The sequence below is a fragment of the Colletes gigas genome, unplaced genomic scaffold, assembly GCF_013123115.1.
Source record: "Colletes gigas isolate AHSC1104 unplaced genomic scaffold, ASM1312311v1 Colletes_gigas_Sc00011, whole genome shotgun sequence".
Taxonomy (NCBI): Eukaryota; Metazoa; Arthropoda; class Insecta; order Hymenoptera; family Colletidae; genus Colletes; species Colletes gigas.
Window position 1 is genome coordinate 6355074 of NW_025106640.1, and position 12950 is coordinate 6368023.

The following is a 12950-nucleotide window of genomic DNA, read 5'->3' on the forward strand; positions in this document are numbered from 1 at the left end:
AGCACGAAAACGAGCGCATCCGTCGACGAACGGGATACTAACGCTGTCGGCCGCCTCGCGTCGTTTCTTTCCTAACGAGGGATTTTCAGTGCTGGCCGGGCCCGATAATTGTCGACGATTAATACTCCGCGATGCATTTTTTCGCGTTACGCAACGTCGTTGCACCTCCTTTCGCCCGGCGCGTGCTTTCTAGACGCGCGGCCGGCGTTGCGCGAGTTTTCGAGGTGCCAAAGTACCGACGAAAGGCATCGTTCTCGCGTGAAATTCCGCGAATCTTGATAAGATGCAGTTTAAACGGGAAGGTTTCGAGCCATTACGCCTTCCGAAAACGCCGCTGAAAACTAGGAACCGTTCGACGGGTGTCTTGCGCAACGGAGATCTGTTCCATTGAATTGTTCGGGTTCCCCGTTTTCGTACGTCGATTCCTATCTCACGCAATCGCGACTACATGGAATTCTCGCGTACAATGACTCCTCGTCTCTGTTGTTGTTGTTGTTGTTTCGGCGAACGATACCGAATCGCGAAACGGGTTGACGCAACTCGCGTTCCCGAGTTACGCGCTCGTCTCTACGTTGCAACGAGACTTTCCTTTGCCTGATCCTCTCGCTTCGTAAACAATTCACGGTGCATATCAGGTAGTACACGCGTGCACGATCATCGATTATCGGAACTCGGCTGAGCATATCGCGGACCATTCTACTTGCCCGATAACTCGCGTCATCTACCACTTGGGTCGACCTGCGTCCGCAGTCGCGTCGCGTCGACCGTGGGCGACGCTCGTGGGCGCGATTTTTCGACCACGACGCCTCGACGATCGGTCGACGACAACGGGGTCGAAAAAACGCCACCGTAATTGGGCCATTGTCCCCAGCAAAAACTACTCCCGTAGTGTCTCGATTAACCTTTGTCGCGCGTAGAGAACGTTTCATTTATTTATTCACCGTCCATTAAAAAATTAGTAAAAGATATTTCACAAAAGATATATCGGTTTGGATCCGTGGTTCGACTAATGGGACGGCGTCGAGCCATCTACCGTGTGTTTACATCCGAGGCAATGAAACGTACACGCAATATTGGAAGTTCCAGGCGTTCGCGGATGCTCACGAAGGAAATAGGCGTAAATATAGAGAGGCACGAACGAATCAAAGTAAACGGATAACGTCGTTAAACGGGAATATGTGGTAGCAGCGTCGACGACTGACGCGCGTTAAAAACGAGAAGTAATGCTCGGTGCATCTGGGCGCAGACACGAAGGGGTTAGCAATAAACTTTTATTCCACGTTGTGTTTTTTTTTTTACCCACGCACGCGAGAGAGGCTTTTCATTATTCTAACGCGTCGACTCTTACGATAGTCGTCGATGCTCGTTCGAGCTTTTATACCGTTTCTTTGGAACGCGCGCGATCCACGAATCCTGACGCGTATATCAATCTTTAAGCGTTGGTTGTAGTCGTTGGATAACCTGTGGAACGACAAGTAAATCGTTCGTAAAGTTGTGTTCTGGTAGTCTCGATCGCCGAAAACGTCGGTTTCCAGCCACGTTGTTCCGCTTGTTTTTCAAAGTTGTTCGGTGCCACGGAGCCCGAGCGCGACGCGTTAAAGATTCATGCGCCGCGACGTGTCGCTTGAAATTCCTGCAGCGTGCAGCACTCATGCCGACATCAAAAATTCATGCACGTCGTTGACGCTGCTACCCTATATTCCCGTTTAACGACGATATCCGTTTACTTTTATTCGTTCGCGCCTCTCTATATTTACGCGTATTCACCGCGTCGCGGGCACAACCGCGAGACGGAACCATCGCCTCCCGATGCAAACGTAAAACAGATAGTGGTTTAACGCCGTTCCATTAGTCGAATCGCGTATTCCGCGAATATCGTCGAAATTCTTCGTACGAATGTTTCGTATCGAAGGTTACGCGTACTCCGTGTACTTTCGTTTTGAAACAGTGGGTCTTGGTCGGGTAAAGAATTGTTACAAATAAAATAAAAATTAACGCGCAAACCCAATGTTACGCTAGTTGAAAAAAAAAAGTGTATCGTACGTGCACGTCTTTATCAACGAATGGATAGAAAGGTCTCGTACTCGCACCAGGAAGCCCACGGAATCGGGGGAACGGAAACGGTTGCGTGCGTTTTGGCGTTGCGGGGTCGCGGTCGTCGCCGAGCGTAGGATTTCGCGAACACCCGGTATTTTGCGGTGTAACGCGCGCACATGCATCGCGGTGTGCATGGCTGTGTGCACGCGAACGAACGCACACCACAACGACGCCAGTGAACCGAGCATTATAGCGCCCTGCAAGAAACGTCGGCCTGGTGCATTGACCGCGGTTGACCACACGTCATCGAATGAGTGACGTCACAGGGTTCGCTGCATGAAAGCTACGTCACGGTCGGTTGCATCCACGGAGATGCATCCTCGAAAACGTTCCTTTTCTCCGGGGGCACGGTGAGCCCCCGGGGAGAAATCCGAAGCGCGTTAAGCGACGGCTAACGATTCCAGTTTCTTCTCGTCCTCGATTAAGTTTCCTCGTACGCCGCCCCTCGAATTCGCGGTTCCGGTGTCGGGATGTCGATGTCGGTCGATTATCGCGCGTCGTTTCGATTTTTATCGCGAAACGGAACGCTTCGAAACCGATGACTTATCGCGCATGCGCGGCCGCGGCCCGGCTAAGTAATTCTTTCCCGGCGCGCGTAACCTCCAATTCATCACGGTCGACCGCGGGCTATACGGCGCGCGCATGAATAGTTAACGAACGGGCGTAGGAGGACCCAAGATTTTCCTCCGACGACTATGCGCCGCGATGTACCTGCGAGTATAATAGCCTCGGTTATACATAGAGCCGCGGCGCACACGGCTCTCTGTACCTTTCTGAAGCGTATGCAAGCGCGGGCGAGTTCGTTCCCTCGAACGAGTAAATCAAGTCGCTGGTCCGCGAAGCGCCTGAATGCCTCGAGCTCTCCGTAAGACTGGCCAAGAATGGTTCGACATTTTTGCCAGCCACCCTGATCCATTCTTGCCCCGCGATTCATCGCGATATTACCGCCCCGGCTAGCCTCGACAGGAAAAGCTGCGCGCGACGTCCGAGGAAGCTTTATTTATTTATCGGTATCAAGCGAAACCGTCGCGGCGGTCCTTAACGAGTCGCCCCCTTCGACGTAAGGGTATTTTTTTCGGTAAATTTACGGCACAGAACGCGCGGTAACGTTTTAGAGATTGCTTTTAAATCCGGTTACTTTTCTACCGGTCCTCGAGATTATAATCCTATATAATATTTATATTACCGGGGTTCATACGAGCGGCTGTCCCGTTTATCATAGCAACAATAACGGCTATACGAGAGACGTAAAATTTCTAATGCGTTTTCGAGAGGCCTTGGAGCATTACAGGTTCGAAGCGTCGGTCGAGTGGTTCGTGGCGATACGGGGGACCATTTAAGCGACTGCATCGACCGGTGTGCAAGGAGGCAGCGGAGCTACGAGAAAGTATCTGGCAACTTTCTCCGGTGGGTTTAGTTTGCACCACGGGTCACCAGGCACGGACATTAAGAGCGAACGAACGAACGCGAGCCTCTCTTGTCCGCGAGCGTATTCACGAGAGAGTCTCTGCTGTCTCGCGAACGATTCCTTTCCATCGTACGTGTGTTCGATACGGGGAAAAAGTTTTGTCCCTTAACGATCCGCTAAATACGGAACCGAAATAGAATCGACTTTCGTGAAAGCACAAAGGCACGCACGCGCGTGCGTTTCAAGGACCGGGACGGTTACGAGCCATTGAACAGGTAGCGCGACTGCCAAGAACACGATTTTGAAAGTCGGTGTACCGATCGAGTTAGATAACGACTTCCGAATGCCAAACGACGCGTACGTTCTTCTTCCGCCGGCGAGACCGACGTTAATGCATTTTCGTACCTCGATCAATTGAACGCGCGCGTCGCTCCCCCGGCGTCGTTTCAAACAGAAGCCCCGTAAAGGCCGCGCGAACGATTAGGGTTTCAACGCGCGGAGAAGCTTTTCCCTTCGTCGACCGCAGCTTTCGAACGCGCACGAAATTTCGATCGCAACCGGTTCCCATCGGACGATCGTCACGTGGACGAATCGATCCCTCTAAGGTCGCGTACGTGCGCGACGAAGATCGTTACGTGGAAGGTTGAGTAACGCGTCTCGTATACGAAAGTTTTTCTCCTCGTCACTCTCATTATCGGGCGTGTGGAGCTCAAGTCGGTGTATTAGGCAATCGGTATAGAGGCCAACGTTAACATTGGCCCAAATATTGGCCAGTGGCACCGCGTCTGCTGGTCAACCTCTCCTCGATCGCACGATCCTATACAGGGTGGTCAATCCTGGGGAAAATTGTACGATTCTAGAGGTAAAAATAAGACGAAAATCGAGAATACCAATTTGTTGATCGAGGCCTCGTTGAAAAGTTATTAACGTTTAAAGTTTAAAGCACGCAGCTGTTCGCAGATTATCGTTTCACAGGCGGAACTTTAAACGTTAATAACTTGTTAACGAAGCCTCGATCATCGAATTGGTATTCTTGATTTTCGTCTTATTTTGGCTTCCAGAACGATTTGAAATTTTTGAATTTAATTGTTAATAACTTTTTACTGGAGCCTCCATCAACAAATTGGTATTCTTGATTTTCATCTTATTTTCGCCCCTAGAATCCCCAATTAAAATTTTTCCCAGGGCTGGCCGAACACCCTGCATAAAATATCATGGTAGCTCTGTACGAACCCTCTGTTTCCACCCAACGTCGACGATTTCTCCAACTGGAAAAATCTATTTTTTATCAGAATCGTAACATATTGAAAGCTTGTTATTTTTGCTTATTTCATAAAAAAAAAAAATTGAGAAACGATTGTTTGCAGCGTCGTAGAATAGAAACCCCACTCGTTGGACTTGATAAACATTCACAGGCCTTTGGCGGTCTTTTTCCCGCTTCCTCGCCGCCGTTTGGAACCGTGAATTCGGTAAGCTCCGGTCGGGTAGCCAGCCGTCGTCGATCCGCCCCGACCGGGCGTGAAACGTCGCGTGCATCGGGAAAAGAAGTAATGGATTCTAACATATAAATAAATGCACCTCAAAGCGTCCGTATCCCCCACTTCCGCTCGTCTCTTTTTCTCTCTCGGTGGCACTCTCCGCGCGTGGGACGTTGCCCCATTAGCGAACCAGATATAAGTGCTTGCGAGAACGTAGTCAATTTAACGAGGTTAAAAAAAAATCCTCTCCCGTTCTCTCTACCCGGGTTCTGACGCCAGAGCGTACGCGTACGGCTTCCCGAAGACGCTACGAGACGCGCGCTTTCGCGCACCCCGCCGCGCTACTCTCGCTTTTCACCTGGCCAGGTGACAAATACGTACCAACGGGGACGGAATCGACGGGATCCCGGACGCCGGATCGCGACGCGACAACCGAGAAATCCGTAGAACATTTTCGAAGGTTTCGCCAAAAAGATGAAACGTTAATTTCTCTTAGAAAGATTCTAAGATTCCCGCGTGATTTCTCGGTGAGCATCGTTGGCAAACTTTGGCGAACTTTTTCACCGATTTCGTCGCGGTCAGCGAGCCCCAAGTTCGCTCGACGCTCTTGGAGCGTATCGCGCGCCGATCCAGGCGCACCGTCTCGATTATAAATTAACGTAATCGAGCCAGGGTGGAAATAAATGAATTAAGCCGGCGGAATAAATTGAACGCGTAGTAGTCCGCGGCCGGCTGGTTTATTGTAACAAACTGCTAAATATGGACGAGCAACCACGCTGATGCGTTTTATACAAGCGATGAGAACGTAATCGATCACCCTCTCGCGTTCCACGCTAAACGTAAGCCTCGGTTCACGAGGTGATTGGTTGATTGATACTCTCGATGAAGCTAAACGTTATTGGGCGGGTTTGGAGTCGCTTCTTCGTTAACGACCGGTCGTTGATAGGTGTTGCTGGCGGAAGGGTGGCGGAAGAGTTCTCGGGGCTGGCGCGAAAAATTAACAAACAGTATAAAGACGATCCTCGTGTGATCTTTCGGGGATAGTTTCGAAATCCGGTTTAATTCGCGACGCAACAGATACTTCGAACGTTTTGGCAACGAGCCGTAGAAATTTTCTACAATTTTGTAGAATATCAGATAAAATATTTTAAGCGTTCAGATTTTGGCAGCTCTCCACCTACGCGTTGCCTTTAATACGTCTCAAAGGATTAAAGTTGGACACCGCGACACGCGATCGCGCAAGCAACTATACCCCGTAATAACGTTCGCTGCAGAAACGCAACGATTAGCTCGACACCCGACGACCTTTGATAAACGCGAATAAGGACACAAAAAAAAAAAATATAATGTATAAAGTGTGTCATCTTTGCGTTGAACTTTAAAGCGAGCGGTTCGCGTGCGCCGAGCGCATCGATTTTTACCCGCACGTGGTTACTTTTCAATTCCCATTCGGTCGCTAATTTGTCGTGCTTCGGTACGATGATTTAGAAACGTGCACCATGCTCCTAAAATTCCGTGACAATGCGTTTAAACGCGGAGAGCGGAGGATAGTTTGTATATCGAGGGTTTTTCGCGACAGGAACGAAGCGTCTTTTCTGGTTTGCACGCGTAACGGAGAGAGAAATTCACCGTCGAGGCTCGAGTCGCGCGAGGAGGCGAGTTTCAATTTGCATTATCATCGCGTGGGTTACGTCAGCCGCGAGAGTCAGTCGCTGGTCGCGATGAATGCCGGGCCGAAACGTCGTCGGTTTCAAAAATAGAGACGGGATGGAGAAGGTTTTTGTTTGAGGATGATGGTTTAATCTTTGAGTTCGCGGTCTCAGGGTCGTTCGTTCCCGATGGACGATTACAAGCAAGGTTCCTCCGTCTCTTTCTCCGTGGCGTGGCCCTCCCATTGCCTCTTCCTTTCCTCCGTCTCTGTCCTTTTCTCGCGCGAGAAACGAACGTGGGCCCCGCGAAGAGCCCCCCGAATATTTATGTCACGGCGAAGTCGACGAGCCGAGACCTTGACTGGACGCCGCGGGCGGGCAACGATCGTACGTTAGAAATTTCTGCTCCGAGAGTTCGTGAATCGATGCCCCGCCCCCTCAAGGTCGATCGACTTCCGAAATCGGATTCTGCGTTACGACAACGTGTGTCTGTTCCATTGTCCCGGTTCTACCAGGTGCTTCGATACGAACGAAATCGCGTTGCTTCGTGGAATCTACGCGCGAAGAATCTTAACGGGCATTGTTTCAAATAAAAAATGTATTTCACGCGACCGATAGTTCCGCGAAAGAACGCGAGAGAGTCAATTAGCAGATGTTTTCACGATACCGAGCGCGCGAGAACGTTGTGATATTCGTAACGAGCGACGCCGGGTAGCAGTGAATCAGCCCGGAAGCGGCGAGACGTTTTCGTCCTCGGCGGGGAAACCGCGGAAAATGCGCGAAAGTCGCGTCGAGGACGGTTACGCGGCACGGCAGCCGGTTGGAAGAAAAGACTTGCACTTTCGTTAGAAAGTCTCCGGGAATCGACTCCGCCATCCGTGGCAGCCGTCTCGAACCTAAGCGGTGAACGTGGATTAACGCTGCCTGTCTGACCAAACACGGAGTCCCACTACTCACTTCACCCTTAGCCCTACGAGCACGGTTCGATTCCGCGATCGTTACTCAACTCACGATCATTTTTTTACTCCTCGTTACGTATGTACGCGTGGCAAACGTTCACCAGGATCGCGATATCGAAAAAAATTCTCCCGTCGCCCCTATCGTTTCCAATGCTAATTCGCCTAACGGGGCAAACGATAGACGCGTCGAACAATCAACGGTCCCGCGTATCGCCCGGCGAACAGTCATTAATGGCCTCCTTAATCTCGCGGCTCGCGTTCACGGCGATAACGAGAGACGATCGCGCGTCCTTTGAATCGCGTTTCCGTCGGATATAAATTCACGATTTCGCGGGAAATAGGAATCTACGAGTATCTCGCGTGCGAACGCGCTCCGACGTAGCTATCGAAAAAGAAAGTAAACGCGTTTCCGTGTAGCGTGGCGAGATTTCGCCGGCAGGTTCGCGAAATCTATGCCCCGAGGCGCGTCCGATCCCGCGTGTGTTCTTTTTCCTCGTACCGATTTTTAAACGATAGTTTCGATAAAGTCGAGCACCGTGTATTCGTTCGCCGCAATAACACGACGTGTAAATAGTCATTCGAATGCCAACGCGTTCTGAAAACGGTTACGGAACAGACGTCGCTGGAGGAAGACATTGTCCCTTATTGCATTCAGTCGCACGGTGGTTACATTCTTGTACACCCTCGCATCCATGAAGACATACATTTCCCCGTACATATGTACAATAGACAGAGCGCTAGAGTGTCTCTTGAATATAGAACAAATTACATACGGACGGTATATTCTCTCAACTACGGCGCGGCTAAAGTCCTCGCGTATGTAAGCGCGCGTGTATGTACGTACGCTCGTGGCAGGATGGTACTCGCGTTTACAGTCGACCGTGCAATGCGGAGCCTCGTCGGGAACGAAGTGTCTTGGCTGTTCCGTAATTCGCACGAAATATTCCGCTTTAATTTGGCTAATCGGTGCACAGGGCTTTCGCGGAAAGAATTCACCGCACGTCGACATCTTCAAAAATTCTGGAACGCGAACAGAACTCTCTCGACAGCGAGGACGAACGAATCTCAGCGTTTTTCGTTTCCGTGTTGTTTAAAAACAATACCAACGCTATTTCCTGCTACTGAATTTATTTCTCAGCGGACGGATAAACGCGTGCATCGAGCGTAGTCGAACTTGAAACCGATCACCGTAAAAAAGGTCGCAGCTTCCGGTGGAGTGTCCATGATTTTTCAATGGTAAAAAAGTTGCTAAAAATATCGCGTATTCGGGTCGGTGGTGTGCCGCGTGTTTTAGGACGGCCTGTAAAACAGTCCGGCGAAAAGCTTCCGCGCGATAGCAATACGGACGTTACACACGAGATCTCGACGAAGCGGTCTAGAGCTCTAGGATAGTGTGCGCGCGAACGCGCACAGGCGAGAAGCAGAGCGACAACGCGGGCTAGTATGCCGCGAGCGGCGTGTGTACGTGCGTGCATGCGCTGCTCCCTGCGATAGTGTGCGACTCGGTGGCCGTGGCTATGGCCTTACGAACCCCCACCTACCGGCCGCTCCGAATCCACACGGCGTGTGTACCCCCCGTACTCTATGTACATAGATCGCTAGAGACCGAGGAAGACGGAAGATCGCGAGCGCGAGAGGAGGACGCGGTAGCCGTGGGAGCGTGAAAGACGGGACGACCGAGCGCGAAAGAGAAAGAGAAAGAGAAAGAGAAAGAAGCGCGAGCGCGAGAGCGAGAGGGAGACCGACGAGGGAGGGCGGGCGGAGGAGGAGGGAGAGTGTCGCGAGCGTGTCTAACCTAGGATAGTGGCGTTTAGTGGCGGCTAGGCTAGGCAAACCGAGGCTCGCCGCTCGCGCGTTACGTTCAGTGTTCCTTCGCGCTTACGGCCAAAGACTTGTTGTTATACCGCCTCGTGTCACGCAACTCGTCTTCTCCCTATCGGGTGCGCGCGAGTCCCGATCCGGGAAAACGGAGAAAGGATCCTGGGAGAGAGTTTTGATCGACGGAAAAAGAACACGCTCGACCGCCGCCGTTGGGTACGCGAAACATAATCGGCCACCATTAGCGGGCCGCCGCGAGCTTCCTGAATTTCCCGCGGCCGAGGAACTCTCGGACGAATATCTGCGCGCGCGTCTCACGCAGATCGGGCTCGATTCGGTAATCGTACGACGCAGGCCGTTCTGCGCCGATTTCCGTTGGACGCTGCAAAGTCTACGCGACGCTTTCGGCGCGTTACGAGCGAACGTCGATTTCCTCGATCGTTTCCGTTGCAACAAACGGTGTTACGCGGTTTGTGCGGAACCGCCATTAGCGGATCGAAGACGAAACTTCTTCTTCTTCTTTTTTTTTTTTTCCACCGAGACTCCGAGGACAGATACGAGTGCGCGTCGGTCGTGCATGTGCGGCACGCTGCTCGCGAATCGAACGACCAACGAGGTTATATACCGTGCGCGACGCGGTGGAACGTTTCGTGTCGCTTTCCTTTATTAATTCTCGGTATTGTTTTTGGGTGCACTGTGTCTCGAAGGTGGCTGGCGATCATCGTGTGCGTGCGACCAGTTTGTTTACATTCTCGGTGACTCGAAAGAAGTGCGTTGCGTACGTCCACGTTGGACAGACTCCGGGAAGATCAAAGGATATACGGGGACTCTGTCGTTGTTGAGTGAGTGCACGGAAGAAAAATCGGTGCTCCTAGGGGGGGGATACTTCGTCCAGGACCATCCGTAATCGTTTACGTTTCTACGACCGTCGTAGGTAAGAACGATTCAGCGTCGTACGATTTTTCTCCGTCGCGCCAGGCGGAACGATGATTCAAAGGGCACGCTTGCCTTCCATGTTCGGTGACAATTAAAGATGGCGGGAAAGTCAAACGCGTTCGAATGCCACCTACGCGGCTCCGGTTTGGAGGTCTTTACGACCGACCCGAGTATTCCTCTAATGAGCGATTAACCGATTTGTAGGCGGATGTACGGGTAATACTGAAATTAAAGCGAATCGCCTAGGAAACATTTTCATTATCTTTTATTCACCCTCCGCGAAACACAGCAGCGTTAATCTTTTTCATTGCTGAACCAATCAGAGTCGGGAGCAGCCATTGTGCTGAATTCGCTCCACCGTTTATTTCATGACAAATTATTAAAAAGACAGCGAGAGAGGATTCGGGAAACGTAAAAATTAGCCTCGTAGGAAAATATTGCAAATATTCCAGATTCCAGATAACAGATTCAGGGTTGGTGCTGGATGGTAGTTTCGTTGTCGTGAAATTTGGCGCAAAGAACTCGTAATTACAAACTCGTTGCGCCGCAAAGGGGTTAGAGAGAGAAAAAAACCACCGGTCGTACAGAGTCATAGTGCGGAGGACACGAGCAAATAGTGGTCGTTTAATGAAAGCGTCGCGATCGAATGACTAGGTGGTATTACCTAACCAGAATCTTTTCTCCGGGTAAAAGTGAATCTCGTCGAGCGGTGGTGGTCGTGGTGGTGGCGGGTCGCGCGACTGGGGTGAAAATGAGCAACCGGACGGTAATCGCATACGATCTAGGAAGTGATCACGCATTATGGTTCGGTATACCACCAGATAGATCGGTTTACATAAAAACGATTAAATTCTATGGTGCGCGCCTCGGTTTTCTACGGTCACTTTATGAACGCAATTGTAAATAGCGTTTTACGAATCGATACCTTTCTCTCTGCGCACCCTTCCTCTCCGACTTCCAGCGAGAGACGTAGCTCGCGTTTGCTATTGTATCGATTATATAAAATTACCGTAATGCGCCCAGACGCGATTACGTTTTAAAACTGGTACGCCGATCGAAACGTTGCGGGATGACGATTTTTGTTGGATTCGCGTGCAAAGTTGACTGGATAGCGGCGAGGCTCGATCGGCAGTCGCGCGTTCCGCGGCTATCGTAATTTAACAACGTTGCATGCACGGAACGAGCCATGTAAACAGACGAAACGCGGAATACGCAGATCCCGTATGCACTTGTGCACGTACCCACGCGCTGAAATAAGACGCAACTATATTTCGTCCAAGTATTTTCAGCCTAGGCCAACCTTCGGCCCTCGGGTATCCGTCTCAGTCTTTCATTTTTCTCTCCGTCTCTTCTCCCACCGCTACGCTCCGGTTGGCTTCGACTCAGAAAGACTTCGCCTAGTCACTCTAATATAGTTAAGAGGTTTATAGTAGCGAGCGTTTCGCGTACGCGTACCTTCTCTCTCGCGCGTTTTCTAATTCTTTAGACGCGCGCGCGACCTTCGACGGCACCCAGGGCCGAGGGCCAAAACCGTCTGCTTCGTGCGTTTGGTACAGCGTTTCGCTACGCGTTCGATAAATATTGAGACGCCGACGCGCTATAAGGGCCCCGTAGCCTCGCGCCCCATATAAACCAACGTCCCTGAAGTTTGCTACCACGTGGAGCTCTGCAACTTCTCCTACTTCTCCTTCCGTTCTGCCCCGAAAGAATCATCTTCGTCGGCCAAAAGCTTTCTAGGAAAAGTCTCGTATCCACACGGCCGTTTCCGATTTGCAAATTAAATTCCTCAAAATTCGCGACCACTTTTCCGTTGTTTCGACATTTTACAAACGATCTCACCATTGTACATGAGTCCGTACATGTAAAACTAGTAACACAAGCATGTAAATTTTGTTTTCGGAAAGGAGGGGACACGATTTGCATTTTGTTATCATTTCATCGATGCGCAACCGTCTTACTAAAGATTTCGTAGCTTCGAACGAACACCCTGTATACCGTGCACGCGTTGCATAACCCGCGACCGATATTTTAAAAACTTCAATGACATAAGATCGGTCGCGAGATACATAAGGAATACCCAGCAGCCTCTGTACCTCAGAAAATCAAAGAACTGTAACAAAACTACGATCCCTGGGTCCGAAAAGACCCCCGGCGTTCGATCGTTTATTTTCAGTGGGACTCGCGGAGAGGTTGGCAAACATTTTCGAGCGTAGCACGCGCGATTGATTGCCTCGCCGCGCCTGCTTGCTCCTCTTCGCGCGCGTGTATCGATTCGTCTTTTTTTTTTTTCCTCTCTCTCTCTCACTCTCTCGAACTTTTTGTTTTCGTACGACACCGGTTACGCGACTCTTCGATAAGATCGCGGCGCACGTAACGCGTCTGGCTTTTCAAGAGCGAGGCCTGCATCTGTGTTTACGTTTTCGCGCGGCCGTTGGTTGCATACAAGCGACATCCAAAAATAATGGCGCCGCCCCGCGCTCCGCGATTATGTTTTTATTTTTTTTTTTTTCGCTGACCAAGGAAAGCAATCGATTGGCCCAGCATCCTGCTCGGTTATTATTACGGCACATTTGTTTATCAAACGCGTAAGCTCGTTATATATATA

The 12950-nt window shown here is 50.7% G+C and overlaps 1 protein-coding gene across 2 annotated transcripts in view; it reads left to right on the forward strand.

The window, feature by feature from the left end:
- The first annotated feature begins 9496 nt into the window (after positions 1–9496).
- Positions 9497–12950, forward strand: part of LOC122398359 (ecdysone-induced protein 74EF-like) — a 177321-nt gene continuing 173867 nt past the window's right edge. For both annotated transcript variants that reach the window (XM_043398131.1, XM_043398132.1), the window contains exon 1: positions 9497–10343. The gene's annotated coding sequence lies outside the window, so the exon portion shown is untranslated. The remainder of the gene's footprint in view (positions 10344–12950) is intronic.